Source organism: Lacerta agilis, chromosome 7 (genome assembly GCF_009819535.1).
Source record: "Lacerta agilis isolate rLacAgi1 chromosome 7, rLacAgi1.pri, whole genome shotgun sequence".
NCBI lineage: Eukaryota > Metazoa > Chordata > Lepidosauria > Squamata > Lacertidae > Lacerta > Lacerta agilis.
In genome coordinates, this window is record NC_046318.1 from 11117325 (window position 1) to 11145115 (window position 27791).

General features: G+C 44.5%; 1 long non-coding RNA gene across 1 annotated transcript; it reads right to left on the reverse strand.

Annotated features, from left to right (window-relative positions):
* Nucleotides 1-57: 57 nt before the first annotated feature.
* Nucleotides 58-12409, reverse strand: LOC117049583. The gene is made up of 2 exons (XR_004427006.1): nt 12358-12409; nt 58-241 (listed from the first exon to the last, which is right to left on the reverse strand). It is a non-coding gene; the product is annotated as an uncharacterized LOC117049583 (long non-coding RNA).
* Nucleotides 12410-27791: the final 15382 nt, after the last annotated feature.

Sequence of the window (27791 nt, forward strand, 5' to 3'; positions counted from 1 at the left end):
TAAAATAAATAAATAAAGCTAAAACGACACATTTAAATAAAGAACAGCCAGGTTGAGTTTTCACATAGTTAGCGGCTATATAGTTGACAATTATAATGACAGGCATGATTGACAGGCAGACAGAGGCTGGATTAATCAGGCACTAATCCCATTGAAACCAGACATTTAATTAAAGCTTCTTCTAGCCGCTTTTGTTGAATCTTTTTCCTGGGAGGGGGGCACTGAACATCCTCAGAGGAGTCTATAGAATTGCAAGCACACAATAACCTCCATTAATAAGCCCCTTGATAAATTAAACGGCCAAATTCTTTGGGAGAGAGCTGGAGGGAAAATATGCGGGTGCCTAGGAGCCAAGTTTATAACAATTTAGGGCAAAATTCCCAATCACTAATTTAAGCAAAAATTTGCTTTGATAGCCAAGCTGGTGGTCCAGTACAAATTTCTGCTTTTAATTTAGGCATTTGAGTTCCGTTTTTGCTTCCATAGTCTCCTTGTCCCTCTACCCAAGGCCCTGGCAACAAGATACCTCTTTAAACGTAAAAAGAAGATGCTATAGAAGTCACGATTCCTGCGTAGTACCTGCGTCTGCAGTCACTTAATCAAATAAATTTAGTGAAACAATAAATGTCTGGCTTATCTTACAGGACTCAGGTTTGCTGATCTCCCCCAAAGAGAGGCCTTTTAAAGTTCACGTCTGTAATTTTGAGTTTCCCAACCCCACAAAGGGGGAATAAGATGACTTGTTCACAATGTGCTCTTATGAAGGTTAAATCAAGTTTCCAAGTCCTATATTCATACTTACCAACAGTATTTTATTGGGAGGGAGCACTCTTGGTTCGGTCTACAAGGTTCATACTGTAAGGAGGAGAATTTCAGCAGGGCTTTCTCCATCACACTCAGGATAAGCCACAACTGGTGAATTTCCCCCTTTTTTGCAAATCTCAGTGCTATAGAGCCTCCTCAGAATCTGGACCTTATAACTGAGGTTGTGGACACATTGCCAGCAAGGCGATTCTTGGCCTGAATTCGGATCAAACCTGGTTTGGGGGAAAACTCTCAAAATACAGCACTTCATAACAGGATAGGCTTGGTTTGTGACTAATGTATGTACACTAATTCTCAAAACAGCAGCAGAAATGCATTGGATGCAGAGTAAACATGAGTCTGTATACGGCCTGTATGAACTATGACAACGCCATGCTGGAGAAAAACTGATGTATCCAACCACCAGGGGCTGTGCATTCCAGCACAGCATGAATGGGAACAAACCAGACTTGAATCCACGAACTACTGCGGCAAGAATGTTACTTGGCCCAAAATAGAAAGCGTATACAGGTGGCACTGTGGGTTAAACCACAGAGTCTAGGGCTTGCTGATCAGAAGGTTGGCAGCTCGAATCCCTGCCACGGGGTGAGCTCCCGTTGCTCGGTCCCAGCTCCTGCCCACCTAGCAGTTCAAAAGCACGTCAGAGTGCAAGTAGATAAATAGGGACCGCTCCAGCGGGAAGGTAAACAGCGTTTCTGTGCACTGCTCTGGTTCGCCAGAAGAGGCTTTGTCATGCTGGCCACATGACCCGGAAGTTGTCTGCAGACAAACGCCGACTCCCTCGGCCTATAGAGCGAGATGAGCGCCGCAACCCCAAAGTCAGACACAACTGGACCTGATGGTCAGGGGTCCCTTTACCTTTACCTTTATACAGTGGTACCTTGGGTTATAGATGCTTCAGGTTACAGACGCTTCAGGTTACAGACTTCGCTAACCCAGAAATAGTACCTCAGGTTAAGAACTTTGCTTCAGGATGAGAACAGAAATCGCGGGGTGGTGGCAGAGGGAGGCCCCATTAGCTAAAGTGGTACCTCAGGTTAAGAACAGTTTCAGATTAAGAACGGACCTGCAGAATGAATTAAGTTCTTAACCCGAGGTACCACCGTACTTAAAAAGTATCAGGTGTGATGACAATTATACAACATACCAACAACACCAAAACTGGCTTATGAATATAAAAGACTAGATTTTACTAGAATAGGTACAGTGGTGCCCCGCTAGACGAATGCCTCACTAGACGAAAAACTCGCTAGACGAAGGCATTCGTCTAGCGGAAGGCTGCCCCCGCAAGACAAATTTGTCAATGGGGCTGCCTCGCAAGATGAAAATACTCACAGAACGAATTATTTTCGTCTAGCGAGGCACCACTGTATATAAACTCATAAACCTACTAAACAACGAGCAAACTGAAGTGCAATGTGCATAACCAAGCCTGGAGATACTCATAAACATAGAATGAACTAATGTCTCTCTCTTTACTATACCGGTTGTATATGCGGTAAGTATTTCATTACACAGCTGGAATGAACAAATCATTCTTCAAATAGTCATTCAATGGAAGCACAAAGCCATATATATATATGAGTGGTTGCGGGAAAACAACTCCACACCTCTCCCATGGTAAAAGTGATACAAATGGTCAAATGGAGCCAAATTGAGACCTGTTCTTTGGATATTATCCAGGATTCGCAGCAAGCTTCATCAGTCCATAATGCTAAATAATACAAAATGGCATTCCAGTTATAATAAATGCAATACCCATCTCATGTTGTGTCTTACCTAATCACTCAACACGGTTCGCTCAAGACAAAAGGTCACACAAAATACTCACAGGCACAGCCAGTATTGAAACTGGTAATAACAAACATTTAAATACATTACAGGTGCATGGAATCAATCATCACATTCATACATGGTTAAAGGTATGGTAGCACTTCTCTGTTATTGCTAAACAAACAGTGGCACAAAAATTGATTTATAGATAACATCCAAGGTCAAAGTCAGTACTCAAATCTTTTGGAAACAAGGTTCCTAGTTGAAATATTAATTTATACTCTTTTTGTAACAAGCCTCTTTGTACATCAACAGATCTAAAGGGTAGTTTTTTTAAAGTCCACAGAATGAAAAAAAACTCGGGTCATTTTTAGTGTGAGCCTCTTCCTGGAAATGCTGGACTAACGGGGCGTCTAGACAAGCATTACACATTTTGGACCTATGCTCAGAAATTCTGGTCCTGATAGTTGTTGTTGTTGTTCAGTCGTGTCCGACTCTTTGTGACCCCATGGACCAGAGCACGCCAGGCACGCCTATCCTTCACTGCCTCTCGCAGTTTGGCCAAACTCATGTTAGTAGCTTCGAGAATACTGTCCAACCATCTCATCCTCTGTCGTCCCCTTCTCCTTGTGCCCTCCATCTTTCCCAACATCAGGGTCTTTTCCAGGGAGTCTTCTCTTCTCATGAGGTGGCCAAAGTACTGGAGCCTCAAGTTCAGGATCTGTCCTTCTAGTCCTGATAGTACTTCTAGTCCTGATCTGTCCTTCTAGTCCTGATAGTACTACCTACATATAGAAGCCCACAAGCACAACGGATACAGTACACGCAGTTTTTTGTAGAACAATTTGTAAACTGTTGCAAGACAATCTTTCGCCCATTTATTGTGTTGGTAAATGATTTCACGGGCAAAGCAAATCTGCAACATGTGCAATGACCACATCTATAATGCCCTTTCAACGTTGTGTGTGGGTCATCATTATGGTATCCAAGTAGATAAGTATAGGAAAGAACATCCTTAAACGATCTAGAACGCCTTTTGCCTACAATAGGCACATTTTCACAGCCTGGAATATGGCAAATGATGTGCCAATGTAGCTTAATCACTCTTTCAATAGAAGAAGATAAACAATTGTACGCTATGGGCAACTTACAACCGTCAGGAACAATGCCTCCACACCTTCCACAAGCGTATCACATGGCAGGACAAAGTTTCAAACAAAGATGTGCTCTCCCGGTCCCACATTCCTAGCATGTTCATACTTCCATTTCAGCGACATCTACGCTGGCTTGGTCAGGTCCACAGAATGGAAGACGGCGAGATCCCCAAGAACGTGCTCTATAGGAAGCTGGCTTCAGGCACCAGGCCTGTTTCTGCGTTACAAAGATGTCTGCAAACATGGCATGAAGTCTGGCAACATCAACCCCGACATGTAGGAATCCCTTGCAGATGATCACAGAGCCTGGAGACAGACGGTGAGGCCGTGTATCCACAGCAGTGACCAGAGGAGGAATGACCGCTGGAAAGAGCACAGAGAGAAGAAACGCCGTGGTGCATCTGCAGCAGCACAACCGGTCGCCTTCATCTGCCCCAGCTGCAACAAAACATGTCTCTCCTGTATCAGTCTCTACAACCGCAGCAGGCACTGCAACCTTCCAACAGTTTGACTTCACCACCTAAAGTGCACTCTTCCATTGTCTCCTGAGAAAGACAGATGCCAACAAAATAAGGTTGGTGAAGAGTTATGAGATTCTGGTTGATTTATGGAGTTGTGATGAGTTATTTAATGAAAGCCCTTGCCTCAAGGGCTCAGGCAGTGGGGGGAGTTTCAGAACTGCAGTAAACACCTCTGCTACTGTTAGTCAATTATATAACTGAACAAGGGGCAAATTAGGCGTCATTTTAGAAGAGAATTGTTCACCAATTCAGAAGCTATGAACTTCTGTGAATGCAGGAAAGAGTCATTTATAATGTAAACCAACTAGAGCAAGATTGTTAGCCAAAATAGTGATTCTGTTGTGGGAATCTGCAAGAGGTCTTTAAATGACCCCTCACCCACCATGCCAAAAATATATATGGTCACACTGCCTGTTTAATATACACACATACACTCTATTCGGATTCCAATAAAAATTTAAAATAAGCTAGGAGAAAGAGCTCCATGGGAATAATTAGTTTATGAGGTATGCATGTCACTCTTCTGGTGTGCTTGGTTTTTAATATTAAAAACTGTATTTAGGGCCAAGTGAGCCACCAATAAAATCTCATTGCCATCAACACTATTTCACTTTTAAAAAAATCTTTAAAATTCCCCTAGCAGATGTTGAATGGCTGATCAGTTTCCCAGTTCTTAAAAAAAGTTTGATCTTCATCTACGCCATTTTAAAGAGGTGTCCTCAAATTCTGTCAGTTGGCTTAACTTCCTTCAAGTTTTAATTGATTACTTGAAAAGGTCTATTCTGAAAATCTTGAAAGAATGGCATAATCACTTCTTGTCTCAATTGCACAATTCCCTGATATGAATGTATTTTGGTATGTTGCAGCTTAACGGTAGAAGTTCACGAGATTGTTATTTTTAATAATAATTCCAATATCTTGCTCTAATACTTAAAGAATGATGAATTACTGTAATGTCAGTGCAATGTTCTCTCATTCATATTTGAACAGCAGTGAGGATTTACCCATCCATTATGTTTTCCTCGTCTTTCAATCCACAAGCCAAATATAATATTCTGATTACTTCTTCTTTTGGACACTACCAAGATGACTACATTTCCAAATAGCTGTTCATATTTCATAATTCCAAATGAGCGTGTTGATTGCTTTTGGGCACAGCAATACCTCAAGGAATCCAAAAGAAAACGGCAAAGTTCTAAAGCATGTGTTTGATAGCTGCTTCGTTGACCTTTGTCTCTGGAATTAGGTATAATAGTAAACGCTGACTTTCAGAGGTTTCAGAACCTGGGTTGTCCAGACTGCAGTGGATCCAGCTAGGTACTCACCACAAAGAATAGTTAACCATTTATGCATTAAGGGCACATATATGCAGCCATGCCTTTATCTACATCAGTGCTGTCAAGCATCCCGTTTTCCCCGGGATTCTCCCTTATTTCAAGCAGTTTCCCGCTGCTCTCCCTTATTTTTTTATTTCCCTTAAATTTCCCATTTTTAATGGAAGCAGCTCCTCCCCTGCTGGCTAGGGACTGGGTGGGAAGACCTCGCCTACTTGGAGAGAAAAGCCTCAGCTCTCAAAGCAAGTGGGAGCCATTTCCCGTGCTTACAGGGGGGGGTGTATTCCTCCCCCTGCATCAGCCCCTATCTGTTGCCACCGAGCCCCTCAGCCAGCCAATAGGGTTAGCTGGCGGGCGGAGCCTGGCTGCCTTTGAGCAGCTGCTGCTTCCTGTCCTGTTTTGATGGGATCAGACAAGACGACGATGGGGCTCCATCGCGCGGAGCACATGGCTGGCCTCCTCTTTGCTCCACTCCGAACCTGAGCCCACTTGGAGTTTACATTGCTGCTCCGCCCACTTTTGCTTCTGGCTCTGCCCACCACTGACATGTGCCTGTCCCCGGGATAGGTGAGACTGCTGATCCCTTATTTTCAAATCCGAAACTTGACAGCTATGATCTACATATGAATTAAATCTGCTAGTTGATGCATTTGTTCTCCTTTCAGTTGTATTTACAGTTATTTACCAATTTTGCAAAGTATCGGTATTCCCATAAAGTCGCTCCCCCTCCATGGGAGGTGGTGTTGCAAGCAGACCATGTGCTCTCCCCATGTACAGCAGGGAGGCGGAGCAATGCCACCCACGTCATAGGGAGTTCCGGCAGTGTCACACACCCCCGGACGACCAATCCGGTCAACTGGGGGGGGGCGTGGCTTGCCTTATTTAAGCTGCCACACGGCCAGGGGGCTCCATCTCCTTACCTTCTCTTTCATTGGATCTCCCACCCTCCCATCCTATTTTCATGAGTTCGTCATCTTGGCCTTGCTATGGACCACGGTTGGTTGCCTGTTGAGGGGGCCAGGTAGGAATTTTCCCACTTGGCAAATTGGTACCAACCATGTGGTTTTTGCCTGCCTCGTAGCAATCGTCACAACTTTGTAAGGTTTGGCGGTTAGGCATTGGTAAAACCTGGTTTATGAGAGGGGAGGTTGTGGCCTTCACCTGCCCCCCCTCTTTAAGGGTATTCTGTTAAAAGGATCCACAGGTGTGGATCTTGTCCGAAGCCCAGGTATGGGCTAAGGCCATGCCACGACCCCATCGGGGACCCTGAGGGAGCTCTCAGTTGATGTACATCAACAGGGCTCCCCCTACTGGTGGTTGACCCTTACTAGACTACCTGCATGGTGGGCAGGAGTCAGATATAGTCGGTTCAATTCCAATGCCTAAGCCAGTACCACTCACATTCTGTAACTAATAAAGTTGTGGCCTTAATTATCCCATTAACCTAAAATACTGGTGTCTGCGTGTTTCATTATTCTGCAAATGGGGAGGGCTCGGGGTCTTGACATGCAAACAAATCACAAATTTTTCAACTCCAGCTTAATTTGTCTATGATTGGATGCCAGGTGCCATTTTGAATCAAGATGTTGGACTGAAACGTTCCCAACTGCACTGATTCAGATACCTCAAGAGAGATCTACATCCAGTTTTGCGGGAGTGTTCCCCAAATGACCTATGTTTGGATTCCATCAGGAATCACTTCAAAAAAGTTATGTACTTCAGAAACTTTTAAGTACATGTACGTGCATTTCTGTGTGTAAAATCATTCTTTAAAAAGGAGAGAAATTTTCTCCAACCCAATCAGGTTGATTAAAAATTTGCTCAGCGTGAGTGACATGCATATGGACAGAAAGCACATTCTCCAGGCAATTTTGATTATTTAGACCTGAGCTAGTAAAGGTAAGTAGGGACCGAGGTGGCGCTGTGGGTAAAACCACAGAGTCTAGGGCTTGCTGATCAGAAGGTCAGCGGTTCGAATCCCCACCACGGGGTGAACTCCCGTTGCTCGGTCCCAGCTCCTGCCCACCTAGCAGTTCAAAAGCATGTCAAAGTGCAAGTAAATAAATAGGTACCATTCCAGCGGGAAGGTAAACGGCGTTTCCGTGAGCTGCTGTGGTTCGCCAGAAGCAGCTTTATCATGCTGGCCACATGACCCGGAAGCTGTCTGCAGACAAACACCGGCTCCCTTGGCCTATAGAGTGAGATGAGTGCCGCAACCCCAGAGTTAAAGGGACCCCTGACCACAGGGGCGGAGGAAGCCACCCGGCTACCCGGGGTGGCAAACCCGGAAGCACCCGGGGGGCATGGTTTCGCTCCCAGCATGCAGGTGGTGGACGAGCCCTGGGTGGGGCAGCCTCACTCCGTGGCTTGCTCGGGGCCCACTGGCGACACATAGCGCTCCATAGCGGCACACTGCCGATGGGCAAGCCCCGAGCAAGCCTGTCGGACGCACACTGCGCCTGCATGGTGGGAGCAGTGCGCTGCTGGCGGGCGAGCCCTGGACGGGCTTGCTCAGGGCCCACTGGCAGCGCGCCACTCCCAGTGCACAGGCACAGCGTACAAGCAAAAGTGTTTGCACAGAAGGGGCCCAGAGCAAGGCTTGGATGGCTTAAGGTGGTCCTGGGGGTTGTGCAAAAAATACATAAGTATCTCTTTCCTTCCCTGGGCACAGTGCCGGATTTACATATAAGCTAAACAAGTTATAGGTTAGGGCCCCACTCTCTTGGGGGACCCTACAATTTTTAAAGGAAAAAAAGAAACTGGGTGTACATTTCCAAAATGTAAAATAAAAAACAAATAAAATAAAACCTACATACAGCAACAGTGTTTTGTGTTGTGTAGGCTCCTATGATGTAAGTAATGGGCCCCGCCTGCTAGCCTACTCCCTAAAATATCGCTGGTTTGCTCATTTCTATATATAGGGTGCCTGCATTCTGCATGTGCAAATGGCTTTAGATAGCTATTAGGTCCCTAAATTAGCATATAGCATATATTCGACAAAAAACAGCGACAATTTCTTGTTGACTAAGGACAGCTGGACATATAAAGGACCTCATTACCTTCAGTAGCTTGGGGCCTCATCAAACCTAAATCCAGCCCTGCCTGGGCATGCTAACTCGAGAGAGAGAGAGAGAGGGGGGGGAGAGGGAGAGGGAGGGAGAGTGAGTTACCCCTATTCTAAGGGCTGCCATCGCGGTTTTGTTGTTGTTTTTGGCAATTAGCAATTTGGGTGGTTTCCTTAAAAGCAGCTCAATAATTTTGGGGTCTTCGGGGTGTCCTGGTTTTTACTTTTTGCAATATGGCAACCCTATATGAGGGGGGAAATCACAAAGCAACAAAAAGAGAACATATGCCAGTTTGTGCCTCTCGGAAATTCCTATATGATCACACACACATGGAATGGTGTATGTACAAGATAGGGATGCATATTCTCAGACAGCTGGTTATGTCTGATGTACAAAAAGGGGAGGAACTCTGTCCACACTGTGCATTTTACAAGCCTTTGTTTGGAAACGGTACATCTGTCCAAAGAATAATTCTGGGAAATTATGAGAATTCCACAACAGGCAAATCAGTTACAGATTCTCTTCCTTTTTCAGCCTCACTCAAGGTGGGGGTTCATTCCCCCTCCACTCCTTCTGAACAACAACAACAAAAATCCAAAACCCATAAAAAGCAAAGGTGGTCATAATTTGTCTATAAACCCTCCAAAATTCACAGCTGGGCAATATCTTTATTAGGCCAACCCAAAATGTCAGAAATAGTGGCAAGCGTTAAGTTCTCCAGAACTCTTAAATAGGCAAGATTCGTGAATGTAACAGAACATTAACTTCAGGGTTAGATGCAGATTTCCCCGAGTGATTTTATTGTACTAAACCTCATTGGAATCTTGTATGCATGCCAATAGGATGTCCCCACTTTTGTTGGAGAAATGTTGAAGGGTATGCAATAAAGGTTTGAGAACTGAAATTGATAAGTAGTAAAGCCAGGGCTTCTTTTCAGCCAGAACTCGCCAGAACTCAGTCTGGACACCTCTGTGGTGGGCATCATTGCCATGATAAGAGAACAAGGGAGGCGATAATAAGTGTTGGAAATGCAAAGAAAAAGTTGGTACCTTTTATCATATGTGGTGGGAGTGTAAGAAGGTAAGAAACTTCTGGGATATGATATATAATGAAATGAGGAAAATGTTGAAATATACATTTGTTAAAAAAAAAAAAAAACCAGAAGCTTTCCTACTAGGTATTATAGGCACTGACATTAAAAAGCAAGATGTTGCAATATGCAGTGACTGCGGCAAGAATTTTGATAGCACAAAGGTGGAAACAGGAAGAAACACCGACAAAGGAAGAATGGATAGTGAAATTAATGGAATATGCAGAACTGGACAAAATGACGGGAAGAATCCGAGAACAGCGGGACCAGAAATTCATCAAAGACTGGACTAAATTTACGAATTATTTAAAAGACAATGATACTCAATTGAATACGTTTATAGGACTTCAAGAAGCTTTATAGATAAATGAAGAAATATTATTGTAATTATTAATTTTATAGTGATTATTATGAATATGATAGTTTAAGCAATGATAGATTAAAGAAGTATAGATTAAAAAGATAGAAATTTGAAAACCATGTGGAAGGTCTGAGGGAAGTCACGGCTATGAAAGCCAGAAAGGTGGAAAATATGGATGACTATGTGTGAATTAATCTTTCTTTTGTAGTATTTCTGTATTAAAACAATAAAAATTATTATTAAAAAGAGAGAGAGAGAACAAGGGAGGTGTTCAGGGGTGAGTTCTGGCACCTCTTTTTCTAGAAAAACAGCACTGAGTACAGTGGTACCTGGGGTTACAGACACTTCAGATTACAGACTCCGCTAACCCAGAAATAGTACCTCGGGTTAAGAACTTTGCTTCAGGATGGGAACAGAAATTGGGCGGCAGCGGCACAGCGGCTGCGGGAGGCCCCATTAGCTAAAGTGGTACCTCGGGTTAAGAACAGTTTCAGGTTAAGAACAGAACTCTGGAACGAACTAAGTTCTTAACCTGAGGCACCACTGTATAGCTGATGGGGAAACATCACAGCATAATTCAACAAAAGCTCACCAGATTGTGACAGGTTGTAATAAAGGGCCCAAAATCTCTTAACAGCAGGATTTGTGCCAAAACTTTGGTTGCTGCAGCATATTAATACACTCATGTAAAGGAGAAAATTGCTGCTTCTGTCAAACTGACTCCTACAGGCAAACTAAAAAGGTAAAGGTAAAGGACCCCTGACAGTTAAGTCTAGTCGCAGATGACTCTGGGGTTGCGGCGCTCATCTCGCTTTACAGGCCGAGGGAGCTGGCTTTTGTCCGCAGACAGTTTTTCCGGGTCATGTGGCCAGCATGACTAACCGCTTCTGGCCCCGTCGCTGGCCGACCTTCTGATCGCCAAGCCCAAGAGGCTCAGTGGTTTAGACCACAGCGCCACCTGCGTCCCTTACACGCTAACCAGTAGTGGCCATTTTCTCCTTTAAAGAAAGAGGGGCAGGAATAAAACACGACCAAGGTTTAGACCCTAACCTGGGCTTCACTCCCCACCCCCAACCCCCGCCACTGAAAAAGACCCTGTATGATGAATTGTGCTCAGATATTCTCATATCTCCCAAGTATATGACTGGGAGTATAAGAATAGCACATCAACCTTTCCGTTGCTCTGAATACAAGATGGAGCAGATCACAGCCATCATTTTGGGCTGTGAAGAAAGCAGCTGGCAAGACAACACATCAGATACAATCAGTGCACATTGTAAGTGCAGCAGATCTGCACAGAGCGGAAAGCGACCTTTTGTTTTCTGCCTCCACAACAAGCCTGAGACATCTTCTATGCCCCGTGATTCATTCTGGGGCTCGCCAGAAGGGCATTCTGCACGTGGGGCGTGATGTAAGGCCAGCCCAATTAGTATGTGTTTAACAATTTCCCATAGTTTACAAGTGCTGTAATAGAAGACTAATTTCTGGCTTAATTAAAATCAGGCTGTTGCTTCTGGACAGTATAGCAGCATTGCTTCATTTCTGGCATCCACATGAACTTTCTCCAGTATATGCATTAAAATCACTTGCATATGTCCCCCCACCCACCCTTATTTTGCAAATCCGTTCTAGGGTTTTTGTGACTTCAATTTGCAGGGGAATTAATAAATTACGTGGAAGAGAGATGGGAGTTCACCAGTTTGCTGTTTTGCAACAATTAAGCTTCCCTAATGGAAAGCTCGCTTTCACGTTGTATTTAATAAAACGTAAGCAGGAGGCTAAAGCGAAGCAGGCGGAGAACGGTATCTGAAAAGATACAAGGCACAGGGGAGAGGCTGAGCTGATTTCGAGTGGTGGAAAAGCGGCCTCTTGCACTAAGTGCCAAAAGGAAGTAATAAGGATGGGGCTCGGATCAGGAAGTTTAAGGTCAAAACGACACATTGCATAAAACACATGGTTGCTGCAGAGAACAGCAGCCACCAATTTCGTTCCCCCCCCCCCACATAAAGTTCAAGGCAACTTACCTATGTCTTGACATCGCACCATGTGAATTGGCAGTCAAGTAAAGGATCCTGGATATCACAGAATAAAACACATGGTTGTCCTTTTCACGGGCTCGGTGTGTAGTTCCCGCAGACTGCAATCTTATTCTTATATACTTGGAAGAGTCCCACTGAAATCAGTAGAATTTATCGCCAAGGAGACTGCAAGGCTGTGATCTCATTCTCACCTACCTGCGAGTAGGGAGTAAGCTCCCATTGAATCCAACGGGACTAACTTCTGAGGAGAAGATGTGCAGAGGTTGGCACTGGTGATCTCAATTCCCTCACAATGTTACCAGGTTTGCCAGCTTCCTTAAATGTTTCCAAATATCGCTATGCCCCATGCAACGAACCTCCCTTTCACACTCCCCTTCCCTGTTACTAAGTTTATTTATATATATATATTTTTATTGCTCAGGTGTTCCGGGTCAGACTAATTAGCCACCTCACCTGTCCCTCGGAGGTCCGTCAATGAAGTTAACTTCCTGGTAGTTACAAAACGGGAGTATCTTAGTAACCGGAGTGTCTTTGTCCAGCTGCCGCGGCCGTTTATAATCCTTGCTCTGGGCTTCATGGGTTAAACACCTTATTGCCTACAGCCCCAGGGTCTCTCTCTCTAGATCCCCCACTGTAGCATTCTGCTAAACCCTTTTAGTAACTCAGTGGCATACACAATGTTTCAGCCCGCTAGCCCCACAAGACACAAACTAACACCCCGCAGGACAGTTTGGACTCTTCCCTGGGTTCACCTCTTCATGAGCAGTTTATAACCCGCTGGACCCAAAAATCGACGACGTCTGATTTATAGCAACAAAACTAGTCTTTATTTTCTTTTTAGAGCATAACGGTTTCAGAGAATCAAAAGTTTAAACGTAGTTTCATAACAGCATAAAAGGTTTACTAATCAGTATAACATACTAAACCTTCGACCTAGCCTAACCTACCCACCACTATCCTGGTCTCTAACCCTCTCTCCCTCAGTCACCACTCACTCCCTCTTTCTCCCTCCTGACCAACTGCCGCTCCCTCCTTTTAAAGGGCAAAAAGTCCCGCCTCCTGCGAGCACACTGCCACTCAAACAGATGGAATCTTAACTCTTAACACGCTGGGGTTTCTGACCATACCCTGGCACTGGCATAGACAAAATGTAATATCTGTTGTGTAAGAACTTCTTACACTGTTTAGGATGGAAGCGTAAGCGGTTGTATACGCAAATGTAACTGGAATGAGAGGAATTTTCTAATTTTGCTTCTTGCTTCCTTTCTTAATATCTGCTGCTGGTATGGTCATATGCAATGCTATTTTTCTAGAAAAAGAGGTACCAGAATTCACCATGTCCTCTTATAATAGCAATGGCGCCCACCTGAGAGGTGCCCGGAACTGAGGTTCTGGCCTTGGGGGGGGGGGGGAGAGCCCTGTTCATACAGCATAATTAAATCAGGGTTTCCCAAACTTGGGTCTCCAACTATTGTTGGACTACAACTCCCATCATCCCTAGTTAGCAGGACCTGTGGTCAGAGATGGTGGAAATTGTAGTCCAAAAACAGTGGAGTCTCAAGGAAACCCTGACTTAAATGATCAGACCTGCAAGAAAACCTCTCAAGTTGAGAGTTGGGGGGGGGAATCTATAAGGAAAATAATGTTACACTGCAGCCCTTCATGCTTTTGTTGACACTGGTTGTTGATTTTGCTACCGGGCAAAATTCCAGGTACTTGTGTTAATACACTAAACCCTAAACTGTGTGGGCCCAAGGTACCTTAAGGACCACCGGATTCCTTATTGCTCCACTTTGATCACTGAGATTTTCTGATAGGGTACTTCTAGTGGTTGTCCACACCCCTAAGGTTCAGCTGGCCATCACTAGGAACTGAGCATTTTTCGTGGAAGGCCCTGCCCTGTGGAACTGCTACCAGCAGGGTTCGATAGGAGCCACCCTTCAATTCAGATATCTCTTGAAGACTTTCTTGCTTGGTAGGCCTTTGCAACATGGATTTTCTTTTTAAACCAATCAAGGTTAGGTTCAACTGTCTGGTACCAGGGGCAGTACAGAAGAACACACGAGGCTGATTATATTTGTCTCTGTCCACAAGTGGTGTTTTCTGGAATCTGCCCTGTAGAACTGCTGAGGTTAGTACATTCAGTATTGCCAGCATGATTGTAGACTCTGCATTGATTCAGGTTGGTCAAATGGGAGAGATACAATGTCTAGGGGTTTTTTCCGATCTTGATGACTTGTGTCAAATTGTGTTCTGCCTGTATCTATGCATATACAGTGGTACCTTGGTTTTCAAACGTAATCCGTTCTGGAAGTTCCAAAACATTCGAGAACCAAAAACTCAGTACGGAAGCCTCAAAATGGAAAACTCAATACAGAAGTCGCGCTTCATGTTCGACTTCCAAGGCGAGTTTGAAAACCGAAGCATTTACTTCCGGGTTTACGGTGTTCGAAAACCGAAACGTTCGTCAACGGAGACGTTCAAAAACTGAGGTTCACAAACAAACAACTCTCATTTGCTTTTGCTTTACACAGTGGTTAGTTACGTTATGAGGCAACTATATTTCAACAGAAGCCCCTTCCTCTTCTTTAAATATATTTTTATTAAAGATTTCTTAGTTTACAAAAATACATGCATTGTCTCTCTTTTCCAAGTTGCTTTTTCTACAGATCAGTTTCAGTTGTTGTGAGACATTAGTGTTACATACAGTGTTAGGTTAGGAAGAAAGGAGGGGAAGGGTGAGTGGTGTGGGGTCGGGTGGCAATGCTTCTATTTAGTGTATGTGTGTGGTTTTGTGTCCGCGTCACTTGTGTGGGTTTCTCTTACTATTCGCTTGTTGTATTTCCTTGGTGGTGAGAGAGGTTGGGGGTGGCCTAGGGTGCGGTTGGTTGTCTTTGGTGTAGTGAGATTTCAGAACTGGCCCTACTAAGCATTCTTCCAAGATAATAATTCTCACTCACAACATAAAGAGCTCATAACCCCACTACTCTCAGCAGCCAGAATCATCTAGCCAGACACTGGAGAGACCTGTCAGGAGTAAGCATGGACCAATGGTATCGAATAGTATGGGGAAACAACCTCATTACAAAAAAAACCTAACCAATAAAGTGAAACTGACATGGGGACAAATAGAAGAAGATGCTTCCATCCCAGTATGGTTCCCCCGTATCACATACGCAGCCCAACCAAGACAACAACAAGAATCCACTGGCAGCATTCGAAGCAATCTGGCTAACCTGATCCAAACACACACACACGCACACACACACAAGCCCTTTCTAACAGCAATCCACAGGGCTGACATCCTGGAGAAAATGCCCCGATTTAGAAAGCTTAATGAAAGCAATTTGTTAACAATTTCACACACCATTTGACCACAATTCTTGAATGTCACATTTTTCCTGTGCGGTTCCACCCTCCCCTCCCCCCAGTAAATAGGGTGTGCATGCTGTTTTAGTGATTCATTAATCATCTTTTCATCACGGCTAAGTTCAATGTGGCTCTCTCAGTAGGAGAGCAAAAGAAGGCCTCTCCTCTAAAGTGAGCCACGCCATGGGAAATGAGAAGGCACACATTCAGCAGAGCAACTCATATGTCCTTCCTGAGAAATCGAGGATACTCCCTTGCACTACGGGGTGCTCCACCTATTGTGAGGCAGAGGTGAAAATAAATCAAAAAGGAAGGGGCAAGGAAAAATGCTAAGTAAGCTTTACTTATATTACAGATGAAATTAATTATGCTGAAGAAAGACAGAGCTGCTAACAGGGATTCTATCCGGTTTCCTCTAGTCGTGCCTTAGTCCGTCACCTTCCCAGCTGTATCTCCATATCATAGAATCAAGAATCATAGAGTTGGGAAGAGACCACAGGGACATCCAGTCCAACCCCCTGCCAAGCAGGAAACACCATCAAAGCATTCCTGACAGATGCTGTCAAGCCTCTGCTTAAAGACCTCCAAAGAAGGAGACTCCACCACACTCCTTGTAGCAAATTCCTACTGCCGAAACAGCTCTCACGTCAGGAAGTTCTTCCTAATGGTATTAGCGTGGAATCTTCTTTCTTGTAGTTTGAATTTGAATCCATTGCCCTCGTGTCTGCTTCTCTGGAGGCAGCAGAAAACAACCTTTCAACCCTCTTCTATATGACATCCTTTTATATATTTGAACATGGCTATCATATCACCCCTTAACCTTCTCTTCTCCAGGCTAAACATATAAAAAGCCTCACAGACTGCTTGGATGCAAAGGAATGGTCAGAGGAACACAGTTGGGGACACCACACACACCCCAAGGAAAGAAGGCTCAGAGTCATAGGATTGATGAGTCAGGAAAATGAGTGGTCCAAGGAAGAGACGGGGGGGGAGGTGTCAGAAGCTGAACGGCGTAACAAGGTATAGTGAACGCTGGGGAGGTCTGCGGCCAGAGAGTCATTCAGACTCAGAGGCAGAGAACTGAAGCAGGATGAGAAGGGAAGCCAAAGGCACAAGGGTCTCCCCCTCCTGCTGCAACGAGATCCCCTCCCCTTTGGTCTCCAGAACAGGAGGGGCAATGAAGAGGGTGGAGGTAGAAGTGGCTTCATGCAGGCGGCAGTCTCAAATTGCTTGGGGAAAACTTAAGCAGCTGTGGGGAGGAGGGGGACTTTCAGTCTCAGCAACTGCTTCATGGGAGCTAAGATCTGTCGGAGAAGAGTAGCTATGCTCCTCAGGCCAATACCTCCTGTGAAGATCCTGTTTTGGCTAATAAAGAATTAACTCCAACTTACTCGGTGTGATTTCCTGCTGGCTTGCTCCTGGCAAAAAAAGGGGTGAATGCTACTTCAATCCAAGCAGAAAATAAATATGTTGAGCTGATAACCATAACAAAACATTTTCTATGACCTGGTCCTTGGTAATCTCCCCACTCGGAGACTGGTCGTGCACTAACAGCATATCTCAAAGGGAAGATTTTCGCTTCTGAAACAGTGAACTGATAGATTCTATACTACAAATGGGGCCTGATGCTGTGGAAATTGGATGCCACATACCTTGGGGTGTCTACTCAGAGGTCAGATGTGGTCACGTGGTTTTGGGCTGCCAAAGCCCAAACAAGCATTATAGCTTTTTGATGACAAAATGATGAGTCAACACACAATAGCAGTCATTCTGTGAGCTCCCCACAGCAGTGGCTAATGTTCTAAGCCCAGAGATGGAAAAAGAAGAAAAAGTACCGACAAGAGAAGAGTGGCAGTCCAAGCTGATGGAATATGACAAAAAGGGCAAGATTGATGGGAAAGATCAGAAAACCAGAGCCAGGCCAAGTATGTGTGAAAGACTGGAAGAACTTTCTAACATATCTGAGAGACCACTGTAAACAGTTGAAATCATTGGCAGGAATACAATGACTTGTAAAGTAACATGAACTTTGGATATGATTGATATATCAGATAGATTACAGTTTTAAAAAATGCAGGAATAAAATTAGAAATGGAACCCAAGGAGGGAGGGAGGGGAGGTCTGAAGGTTTGAGAGAACCTTTTTTCTGTTTCTGTTTTGTTTTTTTGGTTGGAATTTGTATGTATAATCTTTATGTAAAATTAGTAAGAAAATATTTTTTTAGAAAAATAAAATAAATGTTGGGTGTGAAAGATGGGGTACAAGACTTAGGATTCAACATGACATCAGAAATAAACCTAGCCATCATGTCTATCATGGTAGGGCAAAAAAATAGCAGCAACAACAGATGAGAACTGCTAGCTAGGGGTAATTGTAGTCCCAAAACAGCTGGAGAATTGTTGGAATAGCAGTGCAACAACAGCTGGAGACCCAAGTTTGGGAAACCCTGCTCTAGAACGTGCCACAGAATCTTCTGGAACGTTGGCAGGTTCTGCACATAGGTGTTTTGAGGCCCACACGGCACTGCAGAAAGGGTTCCGGAGAAGCAGGTTGAATAAAAACACCAGTTTAGGATATTGCTTGATGTTACTCTGGCACAGGGCACATGAACTACCATGGACAGAGACAAGCTATCCGTGCCTATGAGGGCACCTATAAATGGGAATGAACTTGTCAAAGGCTAAACTTAATAATAATAATAATAATAATAATAATAATAATAATACAATTCAAAGTTTGGTGCTGACCTTTAAAGCCCTAAACGGCCTTGGCCCAGTATACCTGAAGGAGCAACTCTACCTCCATCGTTCAACCCGGACACTGAGGTCCAGCGCTGAGGGCCTTCTGGCAGTTCCCTCACTACAAGAAGCGAAGTTACAGTAGTGGCACCGCCCTGTGGAATGCCCTCCCATCAGGTGTCAAGAAATAAAACCATACAGTGCACCCTGGGTTACGCACACAATCGTTCCGAGGGCTGCGGTACATAACACGGGTGTGCGTCTCACAAACGCACAAAAAAACCCCCAAAACCCGGAAGTAGTGCGATTTTGAGTGCTTCCTGCGCATATGGGGGGTTGCGCCTGCTCTGGAAACAATTCCGGGTTTCGGGCATTCACAACTCGACGTCCGCAACACGAGGTGTGCGTAACCCGGGGTCCTACTATATATGACATTTAGAATACATTGAAGGCACCCCTTGTATAGGATGTTTGTAATGACTGATGTTTCAATGTATTTTAACTTCTGTTGGAAGCTGCCCAGAGTGGCTGGGGAAACCGGCCACGATGGGGTGGGGTGGAAATAATGAATTATTATTCTATATTATATTATATTATATTTATTATTATTATTATCATTTACTATTTGTACCCTGGCCCATCTGGCCAGGCCTCCTCAGCACTCTGGGCGGCCTCACCAACAGATAAAAAAATACAGAGTAAAACATCAAACATTAAAACTTCCCCTAAACAGGGCTGCCTTCAGCTGGTCTTCTAAAAGTCACATAATTGTTATTTCCTTGACATATGATGGAGGGTGTTCTACAGGGCGGGTGCCACTACCAAGAAGGCCCTCGCCTGGTTCCCTGTAAACCTCACTTCACAGTGAGGGAACTGCCAGAAGGCCCCTTGGAGCTAGACCTCAATGTCCGGGGCTGAACGATGGGGGTAGAGACACACCTTAAGGTATACTGGCCCGAGTCCGTTTAGGGCTTTAAAGGTCAGCACCAACAGTTTGAATTTTGCTTGGAAACGTACTGGGGGCCAATGCAGGTCTTTCAGGACCGGTGTTATATGGTCTCGGTGGCCACTCCCCCTTGCATTCTACAGCCTCATTGCCGTGGTCCCCACTCAGACCATGACCACAGTTTTTACCCTTTCTGATTCTGGTTCTTCCTCCACCAACTGTGGGTTCATGCGCCCCACAGATTCAGGAGGGAAGAGCAGATGGGAGTCCTGCTTCCCCAGCCAGGGCAGCTGCATCCTGGGAGGTGAAAATACCCACTTCCTTCTGCCTCTTTCCCCAAATTGCAGTCCCCCGTCACCATATCCTCCTCCTCCATCTCATCCTGCCACTTCAGTCCTGAGCCTGGTGACACCTTGGGACTCATGACACTCATCCCTTCAAATATCCCGACAATATTTCCCCCGTATTTCTTATTAACATGCGCTTCCACCCACCCGAAACTGCAGGATCGGAGGATTCCCACCCCACCCTAAAACAATGCTACAAATAAGCAATTATGCGCGCATACGTAACACACACCCCACCCAGTGCGCCCAACAAGGGGACCACCTTGAGAGTGGATCATAACGCAGCCAGCTGAACTTCTCCTAAAAGAACTTATTAGGAGGGACTTTGTGTTCTCGGGAAAACACAAGGCTTTGCTCTTTTTTGTTTCTCACGCTCCAGTCGTTAAAATTTAGCACAACATTTTGCTTTTCGCAGAGGAAAAATTAAACGTTACTTCTCATTAACGTCTCAGTGTTCCTCCTCAGCTGAATCTCTCTGGATAAAGTTTGGTCGAGTTCAAAGAAAACAACATAACTCTGCTTAAAATGTATGCAAATGTGAGTGGGGGGGGGAGCTACAATATTTTTTTGTGTTTGCTTTTAATTAGAGATGGATTTCTCATCTACATTACCCCAAGCAGGGTGGGAGAAATGAAGGACAGGCCCTGAAACTGAGCAGAGTCTGCCCTTTCTGGGCCTCCTCTAGGTTTACGTAAGACTTAAAACAATGCAAAAACAGAGCCCTGTTCAGAGTCTTTTCACATCATCTTACGAGGCATGCAAATTGTGGAAAAGATTTCAGGTCTTGGTATATAGTCTGCAAGCTTTCATTGCAGATGCACAAAACAGGAGAAGACCGAGCAAGGTGCCTCAATGTTTTCAAAGCGTGTTGTTAAGCAATTTAATTTCCTTTTCCATTACTGACCAACCTAGCACACAGGTCCCAGATCTCGACATTCTTTGTTGGTTTTGGATGCTGCTCCCTCATTTCCACCCCAGTTGTGGGGCCCCTGTTGCTCTGTATTGTATGTCACGAATGGCCTTGGCTAGAAAACGAAAATTGCCACTCTCAGGTGGAATTAACTTGAGCCGTCTACAGTAGCTCATAGTGGTCTAACCAGGGCTGGTCTGGGTGGGAACAGCTTGCCATTGGAATTCTAGGACACAGAGTAGCTCTGCTATTTAGCTGCTGGGTTTTCCTGGGTTTTCCTTGTGGAAGTCCAGTGTGGTACAGTGGTTAGGGAGTTGGACTGTGATCTGGGAGAGGCAAAGGTTCAAATCCCCACTCAGCCATGAAGTTCACTAGGTGACCTTGGGCCAGTCGCCATCTCTCATCCCAACCTTGTGAGTATAATATGGGAAGCGGGAGAGCCATGTAGGTCACCTTAAGCTCCTTGGATGATAGACGAGATACAAAAACAAAAAAGTAACTGCACTGAACAGAAGCTGAGAATACAGAGAATTACTTTACTTTTCTGGTTAATCACCACAACAGTTATTAACACTGGGCTTCAGCAAAGCAAATAATTTAATTAGACAGCGCCTATATGATATCGAGCGACAGAATAATTTGGCCACAATAAGGAAATTTTGTCCATGATATGATTTTCCAACTAGTCATTTTGACACTTGGGCACCCTCTTTGCAAAATTTAACAATTCCAAAATACAGACACACTTTCGCTTTCACAGGATTGAATGTACTGCCTTTGGCTGTGCTTGAGGGTCGATTCCACTGGGAAAATGGTTATGTCCCTGTGGAGATGGCAGTATTGAGTCAGTGGCTCGTGTACTTCTGGCTTGCACTCTTTATAAAGAAAACGAAAAATAAAAAAATTCCTTCCAGTAGCACCTTGGAGACCAACTAAGTTTGTTCTTGGTCTCTAAGGTGCTACTGGAAGGAATTTTTTTATTTTTCATTTTGTTTTGACTATGGCAGACCAACACGGCTACCTACCTGTAACTCTTTATAAAGATTTGAGGAGTGAGGTTCTTACCCCTCTGCTTGGTCCATACTTGGTCGCTCAACCATTGCTACTGTGTTCTATCTTTTAGCACAGGGGTGGCCAACTCCCAAGAGACTGCAATCTGGCAGTGATCTACCCCCTTTTGGGGGGTTCAGGTCAAAGTTGTTGAGCTTTTGGGGGAGGAGGAAGGCCCGTTTTTAGGCATTCAGGTCAAAATTGTTGTTGAGCTTTTTTTAGAGAGAAGGAAAGCCCTGTTTTGGGGGGGGTGCAGGGCAAAAAAATTGAGTTTTTTTTAAGGGGAGCCAAAGTTGTTGAGCTTCTTTGGGGGGAGCCAGTGATCTACCAGTGATCTACCACAGACGTCCAGTGATCTACCAGTAGATCACGATCTACCTGTTGGACATGCCTGTTTTAGCAGATCAAGATGATCAGGTGACAGCAAAAACTGCAAGGTTTTTAGTGGGGGCAATTAGAATAAGATCTACTATTTGATTCTTGATGTAAAACCCACAAATGTATTTTCTACAGTTAAGTTTTTACCTCTATCGCCAGTACATTTTATTTTATTGCTACGGTTAGTGGCTGATGCAAATAAAGATTCTTCTGATTCTGATTCAGATCCATGAACGTTCAACGAGAGCAAGGAATTGTTTTGGAGTCCATTGCTTATGTCAAAGATGGGGAACCTATGGCCACCCAAATGTTAATGGATTAACTTCCATCATGGAGGTCAGCTGATAGTTTTGGGAGCAGGAATCCATTACCTGAAGAACCACAGTTTCTCCCCTTCCTAACTTAAGGTGAATGGAACTATCCACTGGTACGAGATTTCCCAACAGTCCTAGAAAAACAGATTTCTGTTGCAACTATTGCCACTTCACTGGATCGTACACATACTTTATATTTAATGTAGCTGCAACAGGAGGAATGTAGTCTGCTTGCTTTGGATTATTTAGCTAACATTGTAGTTATGTTGTTCCTGTAGTTCATGTACCACATGTACAAGCATATTTGGCGAAAGCTAATAACCTGAAGTTTTCTGTTCATTCTTCACTGAGGTTGACTAAAAGGAATGTTCCTCTGACAGACTAATAGCTTAACATTTGTATCTGAAACACCAGTGCCAGAAAAAAATTCAAAACACCAAGGTACTAACTTATGCCCTTGTAACTGAAATCAGAACTCTACTTTTGCAGAGAAACCTGGAAAGGGGCAAGTGGTAGTCAACATTCAAACATAGATGTCCACATACTGCCAACAGCTACTGTTATTGTAATTCAGAATTAAATAAAATATAAAGCGAAGCAGTATTATTTTGAATTAATCCTTGAAATGTTTTGGGATTCTCAAGAAAGGCAAAGCATTTCGGTGCTGCAGGCAGGGTTGCTTAAAAACTAACCAGCCAAGTTCACCCTAGGGCCAGTTTACTGGGATTACAAAGGGCAATATAAATAATGGTTTAAGGGAACAGACCCAAAGTCTTTTTGGCTTAGCCCCTCTCCAGAAAAAAAAAAAACCTTCTCTTAGGCTTTTTAATGGTTAGGTTTAGTAGCTGCTGGTTGCATATATTATTCTTGGACTTTTATAACCTTTTTATTGTACTAAGAACATAAGATGAGCCTACTGGATCTGGCCAAAGGCCCATTGAGTCCTGCATTCTGTTCTCACGGTTGCCAACCAGATGCGCCCCGTCAGGACTTGAGGGACACCATGACCGAAGCCAGAGCGCACGGAAACGCCGTTTACCTTCCCGCCGCAGCGGTACCTACTTATCTACTTGCACTGCCGTGCTTTCGAACTGCTAGGTTGGCAGGAACTGGGACAGAGCAACAGGAGCTCACCCCCATTGTGGGGATTTGAACGACCGACCCAAGAGGCTCAGTATGAGAGAAGGAGAAAAACATTGTCCGCACCTTGCATTTTTAAAAGGGCTGCTTAATCCTGTAGTGCCTGGTTGTCCTGTAGCTCTTAACATTCTCGCCAAGCTGAGTTTGATAAAACTATCCAAGGATCCCTTAACTTTCCCTTGTGAGCCAAAAAAACATTTTGGCAGGGTAATCGAGTTGGAAACACCTTGGAGGAAAAGGGTTCTGCCTTTCTCTAGCCATCATTCTTCTAACCATTTTGTAGCTAATCCATGCTGATTGAATATATATATATATATATGTACAGGGGGGAAACCACAGAGTACAGTCATACCTCTGGTTACGATTGCTTCAGGAGGAGGAGGAGGAGTTTGGATTTGATATCCTGCTTTATCACTACCCGAAGGAGTCTCAAAGCGGCTGAAATTCTCCTTTCCCTTCCTCCCCCACAACAAACACTCTGTGAGGTGAGTGGGGCTGAGAGACTTCAGAGAAGTGTGACTAGCCCAAGGTCACCCAGCAGCTGCATGTGGAGGAGCGGAGACGCGAACCCGGTTCCCCAGATTACGAGTCTACCGCTCTTAACCACTACACCACACTGGCTCTTCAGGTTGCGTTCGTCACAGGAAACAGAACGCGCCAAACCCAGAAGTACCGGAACGGGTTACTTCCGGGATCGGCAATTCATGCGTGCGCAGACATGCAAATTGACATCACGCGCATGCGCAGGAATGTCGGAACGGATTCCATTCGTAACCAGAGGTACCACTGTACTTGGTATAAGATGTAACTTGAGCCTAATGGTCTGTCTAGTCCAGAATCCAGTTATTAGAAGCCTTCCATGCCGACAAGCAGCATATGAAAGTGGTGGCCATGGAAATCAATGGAGGCCTATATATATTTAATCTTCATATTGGAGGAGATGAGGTCAACCTCTCCTCTTCCTTCCTGGTTCTGGGTCAAACCTTCTTTAAAAATCTGTTGCCTCCTCTATGGCCAGAAGATGGTGCTGGAGTACCAGAGGCTCCCATTTCAGTGGGCAGGTACTTTTATATCTCTATGAAACATTGCACCAAGTGTTTCCCAAACATGAATAGTGGGCTGTGGGAGGGACCAAACTATTATTTCACCTACCTCTTCTGAAAGAGAGAGAGAGCTTTTTATGTTTCTTCACCTGCTGTTTCTCACTTCTCTGGGAAGTTGCTTTGATACTATTTTCAGTTGCCTAGTGGAGTTTCTTCCTTATCGCAATATGATCCCAGCCAATCAGGGATCACACTGTGAATGGAATGACATCACAATTCCAAAAAGCCAATGATATATGGCTTGCCTGTCTTTAAGGGCAAATGTAGCCAATTCAGAGTGAGGGAAATGCTTCCTGAATTGCAGAGACACAGTGTGGTGTAGTGGTTAAGAGCGGTAGACTCGTAATCTGGTGAACCGGGTTTGCGTCTCCACTCCTCCACATGCAGTTGCTGGGTGACCTTGGCTAGTCTCACTTCTCTGAGGTCTCTCAGCCCCACTCACCTCACAGAGTGTTTGTTGTGGGGGAGGAAGGGAAAGGAGAATGTTAGCCGCTTTGAGACTCCTTCGGGTAGTGATAAAACGGGATATCAAATCCAAACTCTTCTTCTTCTTCTTCTTCTTCTTCTTCTTCTTCTAGGTTGGAGGAAGGAAAACAGGGTTGCGCTTACCCTGAATGCTTGTCACATCCAGGTGGAAGGGGAGTGTAGCTGCCATGATAGCAGCTATCATGGCTACCTGTGAAGCTGCTACGTTTGGGGACCATGTTTAGTAACCTTAGTAAGACAAGTTAGAAGTAGCTCTTTGGGTTACTGCATAGAATACTTTAACAGACAAAAGTGGTTTTCTGTGAGGGATTTAGCATTCGCTCAGGAAAACTGAATGTAACAACTCTGAACTTCTGGAAAAGAGAGGTTGAGAAAAACCCTCCCCTGTGACAATAATACAATTTGAGGTTGAAATTGTGGTAGAGCTCGTGCTTTTCATGATGAAGGTCCCAGGTTTAAAACTCTTTTGGGAAAATGCTCAGCAGATAATGTGAAAGACTAAATCTGGGTATAATCAAAATGGAGACCAATTATTTAGAAGGCAGAAGTACTCGGGTTGACTAATACATCCAGTTCTGTCAGAATAACTTCCTGAGGTTTGCAGGCATCCATTGTATGGATAACTTTGTCAAAACCTCTCGGTAACCCTTATTTCCACATGTTGGGTCCAGTTCTAAAATTTAGGGGAAACAAACCAATGGTGCTTGCTCGTGAGTAAGTATGCATGGGTTTGCAGTCATAATCAGTTTCATTCTCGGGTGCATTTTCTCATAAAACACAACAGTTGTGGTACTCAGACTACACTAATTGGCAATAATATTGCATTTCGGCAAGCCTTGGCATCAGGTATACCTTCCCTTGCCAAACCACTGTCTTCTTTCCAAAAGTAATCTTTCCTGATTTTCAGAGGAGATATTAGCCCAAAATAAGTAGTGTTAGAAAATTCTTAATAAAAACCAGAGGAGCAACAATATATCCAAACATTACAGTCCACATGCAACTCTATGCCGTTATGTTCGCATTAGCCATCAGCAGATATAAAAGAACATCTCCCTGAGGCTAAATGGTTGCAGGATGTCTTTTCTGCTATTGACAAATAACTCTAGAATACACCCAACTATATAAATCAGTGCCTGACTCTGAAGCTTTGAAGCTTTCCCAAATGAAGTGCATGAGGCAAAGATCAACTACTCCAAACTCGAACAAAGCAGCTTTGGAACAGGAGCCAGCAAATTTACAAGATGAGAAACCCACTCTGGAAAATAACATTTTCTGTGCTCCTGTCCAAACCCCATTCATTTCAATGGATTGCAGCTGGAAGGAGCACCCTACAATTGGAAGCACCCAGAGTTTGGGGCATTTTATATACAGTGGTTGTTGTTGTTCAGTCGTTCAGTTGTGTCCGACTCTTCGTGACCCCATGGACCAGAGCACGCCAGGCACGCCTATCCTTCACTGCCTCTCGCAGTTTGGCCAAACTCCTGTTAGTAGCTTCGAGAACACTTCCAACCACCTCATCCTCTGCCGTCCCCTTCTCCTTGTGCCCTCCATCTTTCCCAACATCAGGGTCTTTTCTAGGGAGTCTTCTCTTCTCATGAGGTGGCCAAAGTACTGGAGCCTCAACTTCAGGATCTGTCCTTCCAGTGAGCACTCAGGGCTGATTTCTTTGAGAATGGATAGGTTTGATCTTCTTGCAGTCCATGGGACTCTCAAGAGTCTCCTCCAGCACCATAATTCAAAGCATCAATTCTTCGGCGATCAGCCTTCTTGATGGTCCAGCTCTCACTTCCGTACATTACTACTGGGAAAACCATAGCTTTAACTATACGGACCTTTGTCGGCAAGGTGAGGTCTTTGCTTTTTAAGATGCTGTCTAGGTTTGTCATTGCTTTTCTCCCAAGAAGCAGGCGTCTTCTAATTTCGTGACTGCTGTCACCATCTGCAGTGATCATGGAACCCAAGAAAGTGAAATCTCTCACTGCCTCCATTTCTTCCCCTTCTATTTGCCAGGAGGTGATGGGACCAGTGGCCATGAGCTTAGTTTTTTTGATGTTGAGCTTCAGACCATATTTTGCGCTCTCTCCTCTTCACCTCATTAAAAGGTTCTTTAATTCCTCCTCACTTTCTGCCATCAAGGTAGTATCATCAGCATATCTGAGGTTGTCAATATTTTTTCCGGCAATCTAATTCCGGTTTGGGATTCATCCAGTCCAGCCTTTCGCATGAAGTACAGTGGTACTTCAGTTAAGAACAGCCATGTCTACAAACTATTCGGTGTAAGATCTCCACAAAACCAGAAGTAGGAGGGCACCAGCGGCAGGAGGCCTCATTAGGAAAGCGTGCCTTGATTTAAGAATGGCTTTGGTTTAAGAACGGCCTTCCGGAACGGATTAAGTTAGCTTAGGGAGCTGGGTATGTTTAGCCTGGAGAAGAGAGGTTAAGGGGTGATATGATAGCTATGTTCAATATATAAAACGATGTCATATAGAGGAGGGTGAAAGGTTGTTTTCTGCTGCTCCAGAGAAGCGGACACGGGGCAATGGATTCAACTACAAGAAAGAAGATTCCACCTAAACATTAGGAAGAACTTCCTGACAGTAAGAGCTGTTCGACAGTGGAATTGCTGCCAAGGAGTGTGGTGGAGTCTCCTTCTTTGGAGGTCTTGAAGTGGAGGCTTGACAGCCATCTGTCAGGAATGCGTTGATGGTGTTTCCTGCTTGGCAGGGGTTGGACTGGATGGCCTTGTGGTCTCTCTTCCAACTCTATGATTAAGTTCGTAAATCGAGGTACCACTGTACAGGATTTCATTGTTAGAAGAAAAATGCAACTTTTGCAAGAGTTCCCTTTT